Source organism: Bombina bombina, chromosome 1 (genome assembly GCF_027579735.1).
Source record: "Bombina bombina isolate aBomBom1 chromosome 1, aBomBom1.pri, whole genome shotgun sequence".
Taxonomy (NCBI): domain Eukaryota; kingdom Metazoa; phylum Chordata; class Amphibia; order Anura; family Bombinatoridae; genus Bombina; species Bombina bombina.
Window position 1 is genome coordinate 806,842,673 of NC_069499.1, and position 13,148 is coordinate 806,855,820.

Genomic DNA, 13,148 nt, shown 5'->3' on the forward strand with positions numbered 1-13,148 from the left:
TAAACTACCAATTAAATTAGCTATATTACATATTAAAAAACCCTAACCCTACTCAAATTATTTAAATCTACTATTAAAAATGACTAAATTACAAAAAAATAAACGCTAAGTTACAAAAAATAAAAAACACTAAATTACGAGAAAAAAACACCCCACAGTATCAAAAATAAAAATGAATTACACCTAATCTAATAGCCCTATCAAAACAAAAGCCCCCCAAAAATAAAAAACCCTAGCCTACAATAAACTACCAATGGCTCTTAAAAAGGGACTTTTGCGGGGCATTGCCCCAAAGAAATCAGCTCTTTCACCTGTAAAAAAAAATACAAACACCCCTCAACAGTAAAACCCACCACCCAACCAACCAACCCCCCCAAATAAAAAGTCTATCTAAAAAAACCTAAGCTCCCCATTGCCCTGAAAGGGCATTTGTATAGGCATTGCCCTTAAAAGGGCATTTAGCTCTTTTACCTGTCCAGACTCTACTCTAAAAATAAAACCCACCAAAAAATCCTTAAATAAACCTAACACTAACCCCCGACGATCCACTTACAGTTTTTGAGGTTCTGATTGAAGGATCCATCCAGCCGGCCAGAAATCTTCATCTGGGTGGCAAGAAGTCTTCATCCGGGCAGCCTCTTCCATTATCATTCATCCGGTGAAGTCTTCATCCATGCGGCCTCTTCCATCATCATTCATCCGGTGAAGTCTTCATCCATGCGGCCTCTTACATCTTCATCCATCCTACTCGGAGCGGATCCATCCTAAAGACATCCGATGCGGAGCTCCCCCTCAATACGGTCGCCGCCGTAAACTAGAACTTGAATGCAAGTGATGTCATCCTAGATGGTGTCCCTTGCATTCCTATTGGCTGAACGGTTCCAAACTGCCAATAGAACGAGAGCTCAATCCTATTGGCTGTTCCAAACAGCCAATATGATGAGAGCTCAATCCTATTGGTTGTTCCAATCAGCCAATAGAATGAGAGCTCAAACCTATTGGCTGTTCCAATCAGCCAATAGGATGAGAGCTCAATTCTATTGGCGGTTCTAATCAGCCAATAGGATTTTAGCAGCTCTAATCCTATTGGCTAATTGGAACCTTTCATCCAATAGGAATGCAAGGGACTCCATCTTGGATGATGTCACTTGCATTTAAGTTCCAGTTTATGGCGGTGACCGTATTGAAGAGGAACTCCGTGACGGATGTCTTCAGGATGGACCCGCTCCACGCCGGATAGATGAAGATGGAAGAGGCCGCATAGATGAAGACTTCGCCAGATGGATGAAGATGGAAGAGGCTGCCCGGATGAAGACTCCTTGCTGGCTGGATGTATCCTTCAAGTGGAACTTCAAAAACTGTAAGTGGATCGTTGGGGGTTAGTGTTAAATTTATTTAAGGGTTTTTGGGTGGGTTTTATATTTAGAGTAGGGTCTGGGCAAGTAAAAGAGCTAAATGCCCTTTTCAGGGCAATGGGGAGCTTAGGTTTTTTAGATAGACTTTTTATTTGGGTTGGTTGGGTGATGGGTTTTACTGTTGGGGGGTGTTTGTATTTTTTTTTACAGGTGAAAGAGCTGATTTCTTTGGGGCAATGCCACGCAAAAGGCCCTTTTAAGGGCCATTGGTAGTTTATTGTAGGCTAGAGTTTTTTTTATTTTTGGGGGTCTTTTTCATTTTTATAGGGCTATTAGATTAGGTGTAATTCGTTTTTATTTTTGATACTGTGGTTTTTTTTCTACGTAATTTTGTGTTTTTTATTTTTTGTAACTTAGCGTTTATTTTTTTGTAATTTAGTAATTTTTAATAGTAGATTTAAAGGGACACTCAAGTCAAAATTAATAAACTTCATGATTCAGATAGAGCATGCAATTTAACAACTTTACAATTTACTTCCATTAACAAAACATGCACAGTCTTTTTATATTTACACTTCAAGTCACCAGCTACTACTGAGCATATGCAAGAATTCACAGCATATATGTATATGCATTTGTGATTGGCTGATGGCTGTCACATGATACAGGGGGAGTGGAAATAGACATAACTTTGCAATTTATTTAAAAAAAATCTACTACTTATTTGAAGGTCAGACTAAGTGCTATTGCATTGTCTTCTTATCATGCATTTGTTGATTATGCAAATCTACTGTATTGGCTGGTCCTTTAAATACTTTGAGTAGGGTTAGTGTTTTTTAATATGTAATATAGTTAATTTAATTGGTAGTTTAATGTAATTTTAGTACAATAGTTAGGGTAGGTTAATTAATAGTTTAGAATTAGTTTATTTTAATTTTACAGGTAAGTTTAAATTTATTTTAAGATAGGGATGTTGTAATTTTAATGTAAAGTTAGCGGGTTGTTAGGTTTAGGGGTTAATAGCTTAATTTATTTTATGGTGATGTGGGGGGCTGGCGGTTTAGGGGTTAATAGGTTTAGTTAATGGTAGTGATGTGGGAGGCCAGAGTTTTAGGGGTTAATACATTTATTTAGTGGCAGTGGGGTCCGAGAGCAGCGGGATAGGGGTTAATAACTTTATTTAGGTTGCGGCAGTGTCAGGGAGCGACGGGATAGGGGTAAATAACTTTATTTAGGTTGGGGCAGGGTCCAAGAGCGACGGGATTGGGGTTAGTAACTTTATTTAGGTTATGACAGTGTTGGGAAACGGCGGGATAGGGGTTAATAAGTTTATTTAGGTTGCGGCGGGGTCCGGGAGTGGTGGGATAGGGGTTAATAACTTTATTTAGGTTGCGGCAGTGTCGGGGAAAGACGGGATAGTGGTAAATAACTTTATTTAGGTTGGGGCAGGGTCCAGGAGCGCGGGATAGGGGTTAATAACTTTATTTAGGTTATGACAGTGTTGGGAAACGGCGGGATAGGGGTTAATAAGTTTATTTAGGTTGCGGCGGGGTCATAATATATGTTCCTTTAGGTAATAACTAGACTGGTAAAACTAATGGGGCTGCGATAAGGTGCAAAGAGTGCCTGTCTATCTATCTATCTATCTATCTATCTATCTATCTATCTATCTATCTGTATCTATCTATATTGCCTTTAACATGAAATTGATTTTATGATTTAGATCACTTTCAGATCACTTTCCAATTTACTTCCATTATCAAATTTTGCACAGTTTTTTTATATACACACTTTCTGGGGAACAAGATCCTACTGAGCATGTGCACAAGCTCGCAGGGTATATGCATACTAGTCTGTCACATGATACAAGGGGACAGAGGATGGAAGAAAAATGCATATGTCAGAAAAAAATCTACTGCTTATTTCAAATTCAGAGTAGGTGTTAATTAGGGATGGGCGAATGTTTCTAAAAATTCGAAATTTAAAACAAATTTTGATACATTCGTTCGTTCTAATCTAATTTTGAATGTTTATATAACATTTTAACATTCTTTTTTCGAATTTTCATTTTCGAATTTTTCAATAAAATTCGAAAATATTTGTTCGAATAATAGAATGTTTAGCTTTCTATTCATTCAATTTTGAAATGTAATAAATTGAATTTGAATTTAACATTGGAATTCGAATGTCACATTCAAATTTGAAATATTATTTCTAGTGTAATACTGTGTTTTAAATGTGATACTCGATTTGAATGTGTTATCCGATTCGAATGTGACATTCGAATACAAAATAGTATTTCTAGTCTAATACTGTGTTTTATAAATGTGATATTATATTCGAATGTGACATTCGAAATAGTGTTTCTAGTCTACAATTGTGTTTTATAAATGTAATATTCGAATTCAAATGTGATATTCGAATGTGACATTCGAATTTGAATGTGACATTCGAAAACTGTAAATAACATTCGAAAATCAAATTTTTAAGAATATTCGTTCTTATCAACATTCTATTATGTAAATCGAATTTCTACAATAACATTCGTTCTAACATTCGAATTTGGATATAAACACATTCGCCCATCCCTAGTGTTAAATCATTGTCTTTTTATTATGTACTTAATTATAATTATATAAATATTTAGTGCATTATGTGATCCTTTAATTTCGTGAAGCACATTACATCTCTGATTTACTAAAGGGTGGGCACTCAATCCTACAATAATTTATTTAATGGGAATGAGAAGTTCTCAACTGAAGACTGAGAAACTACATCACCCTATAGGATGGTGACTTCTAGCCTACTTGTGCCTCCTATAGATGAGAACTTCCCTGCAGTATATCAGTCTGAGCCCAACCAAAAGGATAGTCTAGCCTCAAAATACCACATTGCACCTCTGAACAAAGGATTTGTACAGTTATCACCAGATCTGACAGAGGTTTAGGCCTGTTTAATTCTACACTAGGCACATGGTTCAATAGGCAGAACTTTTATCCTCCATAGTTTATTGCATGTTGCTCCAACAGAGATAGCAATCATTGAAACCAGGTTTACAAATGTAAATGTAGAAATTGTACTTGCATATGTACAAATACATGTTGACAGTATTTGAACATGGTCTCTGCCCTTGACCTTAACTGAATAAAGATGTACAGTTTATCATGACTTTGAAAGCAATTTAGGTCAATCTATTTCTCAGTGTGCTTAAAATATCTTAGGTTTTTCCTGTGGAGAAGCTGAGCAGTACGAATGATAATTCTATTGCCTCTGGCTAGAGTGGACTGCAACTTCATTATGGTATCTACTGCATGCACATATCCATGCTCTCTAACCATTATGAATAAATCTAATAGAAGGATACATATTTGTAGTGAATGCTTTAAGGCATAAATTACTGGAATGCAGCACCATCATTTTACAAAAATAAATAAATGGATATTTACCTTGATAGATGTGATGCCTTTTCATATATATATATATGTGTGAAAACTTTGTTAGAGTAAATTAGAGTAAATCTCTTGTCTGATTTGCTGCCTAACAAGATGTGCTCTGCTCTCTTTTCATCATTCTTGCTGTGGAAGGACACTTTTAGCAGCTGTCTTTACTGACCTATGTAAAAAAAAAATGTTTGGACTCTGCACCAGCTATGGAGTTAGTACAGAAATACTTGTTTCTTGCTCCAGGCGTTACTTTATAAATCACATCATACGCTTTCTTTTTATTATAACTAATGTTAAAGATTAAAGTAAATGTTCATCTTTTTTTATTTCTATTTCTTTTTCTAAAATAGATTTCCTTGTGACATTAGAAAAATACATGTCACGTTTAGCTTCCAAAGGTATAATCTGTAGAGAAAACAAAAGGGAATCAACAAATCTCATAGGGCTAAATTTTAAGATGAAGTCTACAACACTAAGGGGTCCATTTATCATTGTGCGAATGGACATGATCCGCTATAGCGAATCATGTCCGCTGCACATCAATAAATGCTGCCAGCATACGCTGTCGGCATTTATCATTGCACCAGCAGTTCTTGTGAACTGCTAGTGCAGTACCGCCTCCTGCAGATTCGTGGCCAATCGGCTGCTAGCAGGGGGTGTCAATCAACCCGATCGTATTGGATCGTGTTCATTTCTGTCCACCGTCTCAGAGCTGGCAGACAGGTTATGGAGCAGCAGTCTTTAGACCACTGCTTCATAACTTGTGTATCTAGCGAGCCTGAAGGCTCGCCGGAAACACGGGGCATCAAACTCCATTTGGAGCTTGATAAATAGACCCCCATGGGTCACTACAACATTGAGAAAAGGGGAAATAAATTTTGCATTAACATTGCCAGATATATAGTCACTACTATTGAGATTTAAATGTGAGACTATTTTACTTGCATTATTATGATAATGTTTTCAGCATGAGGTTTCCATTTGATGTTCTAATACCACCTCATGTACTAAAAGAATATCCTTGTGCAATGCTGCACCCTACTCTTGCACAATTAGTTGTGTGAGATCAGGGCCTGTCAATCACCCAAACAAACAACTTCAGGGTGAATTATTTCCACCACTTCTGAGGTGGCGGATAGGTTAAGAAGCATAAGTTATATGACTGTTGCTATTTAAATTGCGGTCTGGTCCGCAATGTCTGTCATCATTTCAGATGTCATTGTCAAAGTTCTGTAGTTAACAATTCAGATATGTAAAGTCCCTTCTTTTTAATTTTATACAGCCATATATCTGATTGGATGATTGGAGGGAACATTTATAGTGTGGAGACAATAATTAAGGATGAAGTTAATAGTTTAAATAACAGATTCAATTATAGATTTTTAGCATTGAAAAATAGCTGTTTGCCATCCAAAACACATTAGCTCTATTTTTCAACTTTCTGCTGGTCTGTGTCACACCAGCACCACCATCTTTTGTGAAATGGCAGAAAAGAGACATCAGTTTGTAGGAAATAAAGTATGTACAACGTATTTGTACCAAATTTTGTAAATAAATACAGATAAATTAAATTATTTAAGAGTAACGTAACTCATTTCCTATGCAATTTTATTTTGAAGCGTAAGCGTAAGTACAATGTACTTTGGCCCCCAACCAATCCCACTAATGTTTATAGTGCCTCAATTTAAAAATGTTTGGTTGCCCTTGCAGACATTAGCCTCAACATCAAATGCCCTATAAAATGCTTAATTAATCACTTGACTACAGAATTTACCATATGTGGATGACTACACATTGTACTCTAGTACAGAGGTTTTTCTTGTTCTCTGGTGGGGAAGAGAGAATTGAGTTCCTTCCCGATTAATAGCTTGTCCTGGAGGCTATTACAGAGCACATATCTCAGCTCTAGAGATACAATAGACAAATTAGGATATGCACTCTCAGGATTTGTGAAAACCAAGTCAAAATTTTTTGACGTTTCGGGTTCACAATGAACCCCTTCTTCAGAACAACAAACAGTGGTCAAACAACACTTATATAGTGTACGTAAACATAATTAAATTACATACCCCCACACATTTACAAATTGTGGCACCAAAAAGTGAAGAAATTGGTGTCTGTGGAACGCAAGCCTGTGTTCCACTGCATTGTCAAACCGGAAGTTGCGATCCGGTCACTTCCGGTTTAGCTACAATCACATTATAACATTATAAGTCTCAAAACTATTTCCAACTACACATCCTCTTGTTTTGAGTGTCTCACACACGTATTTAGTGTTTAATTCACAATGTGTTGTGTAAAACCGGAAGTCCCAACCTGCACTTCCGGTTTCAGCTATCAGCACACTCGTTTGTGTAAAAAACAATCGTTTGAACTGCAAAAATAATGCATAAGTGAGCATTACAACTTAGCTTATTCATATGTCAGATTCATGTATATACAACTATTTACAGCACATCATTACATATATGCAAAAGGACTTTTTATCATAGAAGCTTGTTACCATGGTTACCCTGTTGCTAGCATAACTTAAAGGGCCATAATACCCAAATGTTTAAACACTTGAAAGTGATGCAGTATAGCTGTAAAAAGCTGACTAGAAAATATCACCTGAACATCTCTATGTAAAAAAGAAACATATTTTACCTCAAAAGTTTCTCAGTAGCCACATCCCATTGTAAAGGACTTCTAAGCAGCATATTAGTATGTCTGTCCTGGGACAGCCGAAAGGATGAGCCTCGTGAACTCTCATCTTATTTCACCAATCAGGTAAAGGAAGTTTACTATGAATTCTCATGAGAGTTAAGTCAAATCTCATGAGATCACAGTAAAAGAGTTCATGACCTCAGCAATGCTGATGCTGATTGGCTGCTGTTCATTTCTTCATTTTTTTTTTTTCCCTGCAGCTGGGAGCAGCTGAGTATAACTTTTTACATAGAACTTACTCTGCTGAGCTGAGGAGATTGTGAGGTAAAATATCTTCCTTTATTACATAGAGATGCTCAGGTGATATTTTCCTGTCAGCTTTTTACAGTTATACTGCATCAGTTTCAAGTGATTTAGCATATGAGTATTATGTCCCTTTAAGCTTATATCTACATTATTTCCAGCACTCTGCCAACTATAGAGTTAGCTTTAAGGGGTTCAATAGCTTCATGGGTATAATTACTTCTCATCCTGTTACACATAAATACATTGTTAAACGGTTCTTAAGTACTTCAGACACTCATTTTATGTAACATGTAGTGAGGGAAAAAAGAAACACTGAGTCCCAGTAGATCCAAAGGTTTATTGGAACAGAGCCTGTAATGGGCAATAAGGTGCTCCCTAATACCTGATGCATTTTGCGCATGCATACATGCGCTTCATCAAATGTTTATGTAACACCCTATTACAGCTCTAATATCAGATCTTACTATGTGATTATCTGCTATTTTATTCACAGAATTAATACCCTTATATTCACACAGGTATCATATATGCTTATAGCAAATGGTGTGTCTTCATATCCAACACCGGTATTGAAAAAGAAATGACAGGAGCACCGGTGGAGGAGGAAAGTAGCGTTTATTTGCAAAAACGCTCAGTTAATAAAGCAAATTTACATGAAGTAAAAAGTCTCCTTTTACACTGCTTCAGTTGACTCCAGCAGCAGCTGATTGTCCTTGTAATGGGTGAGGGAAGAAAGACAGCTGACGCGTTTCGGCTATTCAGCCGTAGTCTTAGCTGTTAAAATAAGTAAAAACAAGCGCCCTTTTTCAAGGCCCATTCCCTCTCCCATTGGACAACCAGTGGAGCCTATCCCTGCTCACAATTAGTTACAAGCTAATTACACTTTCCACAATGTTAATATAACAATTATAATGTTTGCTCGTATATCAAGTTGATACACAGTTAACTCCTGAATGCTCAGTGGCAAACAATAAACACCTAAACCTACTCTTTACCCCTCCATTCATATGTGAATTCTGCATTCTGTTGATACATATTTACTTACTTATTTATTTACATTTAGTTTCACTGCCTTTATATATACAATTGTAACATACAGTGTCCTCTCCAGTTGTTCTTAATACTAATCCCCTGCTTAATGTAGTTGCTTGATCTAGTGTCCCTAGATAAAGTTTGTATTGCTAATATCTGCATAAGTAGCAAAAGATGATATTAAGTAATGTGCATTTGCAATCTGTTTGATATCCATTTTCAAATGCTTATATGCACCTTCCCTATAACTGGTGTTTATATGTGGAGGGTCCCTGGGGTTAATGTATCAGTTACTGTTGATTACACATAGAGGGATATATCTTAGAAATACACCGCTTAGACAGCGGCTTAGTTACTACAAATTAGATAACTTGGTTAATCTAGTTTTTTCATATTTATGGTATTTACTGTTCTTGTCCTTAGTTTAATTCTAACTCTGATCACTCTGATTACGTTCTGACCACTCTGGTTTCTCCTGTAGAGAATCAATGCCAATAGTTAATAAGATCAAAGGCAGAGTTTAGTCCAGAAGGTGTTCTAGTCTTCAACTTGAAGATCCAGAACACCTCCTGTCTGCCCAAGGTTTCAACCCTGTCTTCCCCCCCTCGGGGGTGCAGGGACATACTCAATGGCCTTCCAACGAAAGCTTTCTGCACTTTTTTCATGTCTTAGTGCAAAGTGTTGCACTAGGGGGGTGCTTGATTTGCCATTTCTTATTGTAGAAAGATGCTCCCTAATGCGGGATCTTATCTCCCTCGTTGTTAACCCTACATATTGAATTTTGCACTCTACGCAGGTTATTAGATAAATGACATATTTAGACCTGCAAGTGATGCAGGTTTTTATGTCAAATTGGTGTCCTGTGGCTGTTGATTGAAAAGACACTCCACATTCAACCTTTTCACAGGCTACACAGTCCCTGTAACTACATTGATGCATACCCTTAATTTGCATCCAGGCTGATCCACTTGGTTCAGCTTTTTGGAGCTTAGTGGGTGCTACCATGTTGCCTATGGTTTTATTTTTCCTGTAGGAAAAACGGCAACCCTGTTTGGATAGGCCCACTAGTCCATCATCAGCAGAAAGCATATGAAGATACCCTTTGATGATGTTGCAAATTTTGGGGTATTCACATATTTATTTACATTTAGTTTCACTGCCTTTATATATACAATTGTAACATATAGTGTCCTCTCCAGTTGTTCTTAATACTAATCCCCTGCTTAATGTAGTTGCTTGATCTAGTGTCCCTAGATAAAGTTTGTATTGCTAATATCTGCATAAGTAGCAAAAGATGATATTAAGTAATGTGCATTTGCAATCTGTTTGATATCCATTTTCAAATGCTTATATGCACCTTCCCTATAACTGGTTTTTAGGGAATATCCAACACCAACTACCCATCTGCATTTATTACATGTTAGGGGTTTCCATGAAAATCGGGTATCAGCTCATATTACCAGTGGTGACCCAATCAGGTAGTACTCTTGGATATTAATCCCCAAGTAATAACTGATTAGAGGAACACCTGCTGGTGTATGAGTCATCCAAGGATGATAAATAACACCTGCTATCCTCTATGAGCCACCCTGTCAGAAAAGGTACCCCTGGCCTGTAGCACCCCTTATACTCTAAATCAGATATTTCAGGTCTGGTATTGAATTAAGGCCTCCTGGTTGGATAGTCCCCAGTCAGTATATCCATTGTGCCTCAAGGAGCAGCAGCATTTTGCCCCTTTTGCCACCTCTGTCCGGTTTCGGAACGTGGTCAATGAGGACATATCTTATGGAGGATACTGGATGTGCCTGTTCCAAACAGTGCCTTGCCACCGGCTGGTCAGATTGTACCTTTTTTAAAGCTTGTCTGCTCACCACCGTGTGGTTCGCCATCCTTTCCTTTATGGTCCCATTCATCTTTCCAACGTAGTACCGGGCACACGGACAGTGTAGGAGCTACACCACATGTGTTGTGTGGCAGGATACTGAATGTCGTGTCCTATACAACTTGTTGGTGTGAGGGTATATGAATTGTTTGGTGGCTATTAGGCCATTACAAGTGGTGCACCCCAAACATTTATAGCACCCCTTGATGTTACTCTTGGATTCTTCTTTGTAGCAAGGTTTAGGATCAATCCTTACCAGCATATCGCTCAGGTTATTGCTTCACATTCTTAGTGAAAATTTGTTTTTAACCCTCCATCGACACCATCGCTGCCTGCTGCGCGTACAGTCAGACACTGATCTTCATGGCCTTTTGAAGTCTCGCGCAGTCTGGTACAATGTCTCGTGCACAGTCGGCGGTCACTGACTGATCCTTCCTTAAGGCCAGGTATGTTTGTCTTGCGCTGCAGTCTCTACTTCACATGACTGCATTTGACAAACATACCTGGCCTTTTATAATAAGAACATTTTCTTCTAGTGAAGAACATGGGAATTTAAAGTATTCATAACGCACCGTCGCATTTAGTGCAAGTGATCTAGCAAAGTGTAGGGTCAGCAAAAGAGCGATAAATAGAAAAAACTTTATTTAGCATGCCCCATAGAAGTCTATGGAGAGAGGGAGTTAGCACTCTCATGATATCCGAAGTCCTGAATTAGCAAGTCTACCTTCAACTTGTAATACACATGCGTATGCGGTCGCACTAATTTTTTACTTAGCAAAAAGTAAAAGTGCACCACTTGTAATCTGGCCCTCTGAAGGCTATTTTCTATGATGTTCTAAATTTTGCAGATTATACTTTTTTTTTTTTTTGCTATTACAAAAAGCACATCCAGTTTTAAAGGTAGCATAAACTTGTTCTTGATAATGTTCTTTCAAAACATCTTAATCGTCTTAATCTTATCTTTGACATATTTACTACATTATAATATATATATTTTTTGCAACATATAACACAGTAACCCATTTCTATTAATCATCATTTCAACTTACTATAATCATCAACAGTGGTAATTTCAGGATAGGACATGGTCATACAACAGGTCACAGCTAATAATAATGGGCCAGATTACAAGTGGAATGAAAAATATCGCTTTCGCAAAAACGATATTTGCGCTCCAGTTTGTAATACCAGCACACTCAAATGTGTGCTGGTATTACAAGTTAGGTGTAATGTGAACGACCTTGCGTTTACATTGCGGGGAAGCATTGTGCTCGCAACAGTGTGCTTCCATAGGCGCAGCGATGGGCAGCAAATATAAATATATATGTATATGATTATATACATATATATTGATATGTTTATATGTGTATATACATATATTAACATATAAATATATATGTATGAAAGCATATACATATATATTTACAGGGAACATACAGTTCCCCATAGACCGCAATGTAAAGGCACTTTTCAGTGCTTTTTTTTTCTAACACCCCCCTACCCGCCACTTATAACCCCTAAAAACCTGCTTACATTCAGGGTTTTTTTTATAATTAAAATGCTACAATATTTTTTTTGATAACATAAACCTCACACTGTATTTTGGGGCCAATTGGGGGACATTTAGAAAATTAATCAGAGATCTGATTGCGGTAGAAATAACCAGCAAATTATATTTATCATGCGCCTGTAAATCTGCAAAGTTCCCCTTTTACGGGTGCGCGACAAATTAGCGCTACACTTGTAATCTAGCACTATACCGGCCTGCAAAATATAAAGACTAATAAAAAATCAGGGCGATTTTTACATCCATTGTACTAAAGTTATATCCAAAGATCCATATTTCAATAAGATAAATAAGAGAGATGTATTTGATTTATTGCAAGGTTATGCAGCATAGTGACTTTCTTATGGATCTCAACTTCCTCATTAAAATCTATTACCTATCCCTCTTACCTTCTATTTGACTAAATAAACTATTAAAATGTGTTGTTTCTCGAGGTCTCAAAAACAAGTTAAACTTTCCTCTTGTGCTCATAAGGACACTTTATTTTAAAAATGTGTTTGAACATCTGTCTGAGGAAAAGTATATATAAAGCAGACATTCACTTCCTATATTCAAAAGAAAGATTCGGATCTCAACTCCCGGTAAGATAAAACAGTAGTCTTTATTCAAACAAGTTAAAAAGGCATTATAGTTGAGGCTTCAGCTGAGAGAGCGTAAAGCGGATCTTACGCGTTTCGGCCGTTGGCCGTAGTCATAGATCTGATCCTCCTTACTAGAGGTATGCTTTTAATGGGCAAAACAGAATGAGAAGCAGTCTGCCAGGAACGAACAGTAGCATCAATAGCTTGTTCTATGGCCCGGTTGCCACCTGGTAGTAGCTTCTTTCTGCCCAATTGTGCTTTTCACAGAGGAAAACTTCCTGTAGTATATCAGTCTGATCCCACCGACATGGTCAGTCCAGCTCCGAAATACTAGGC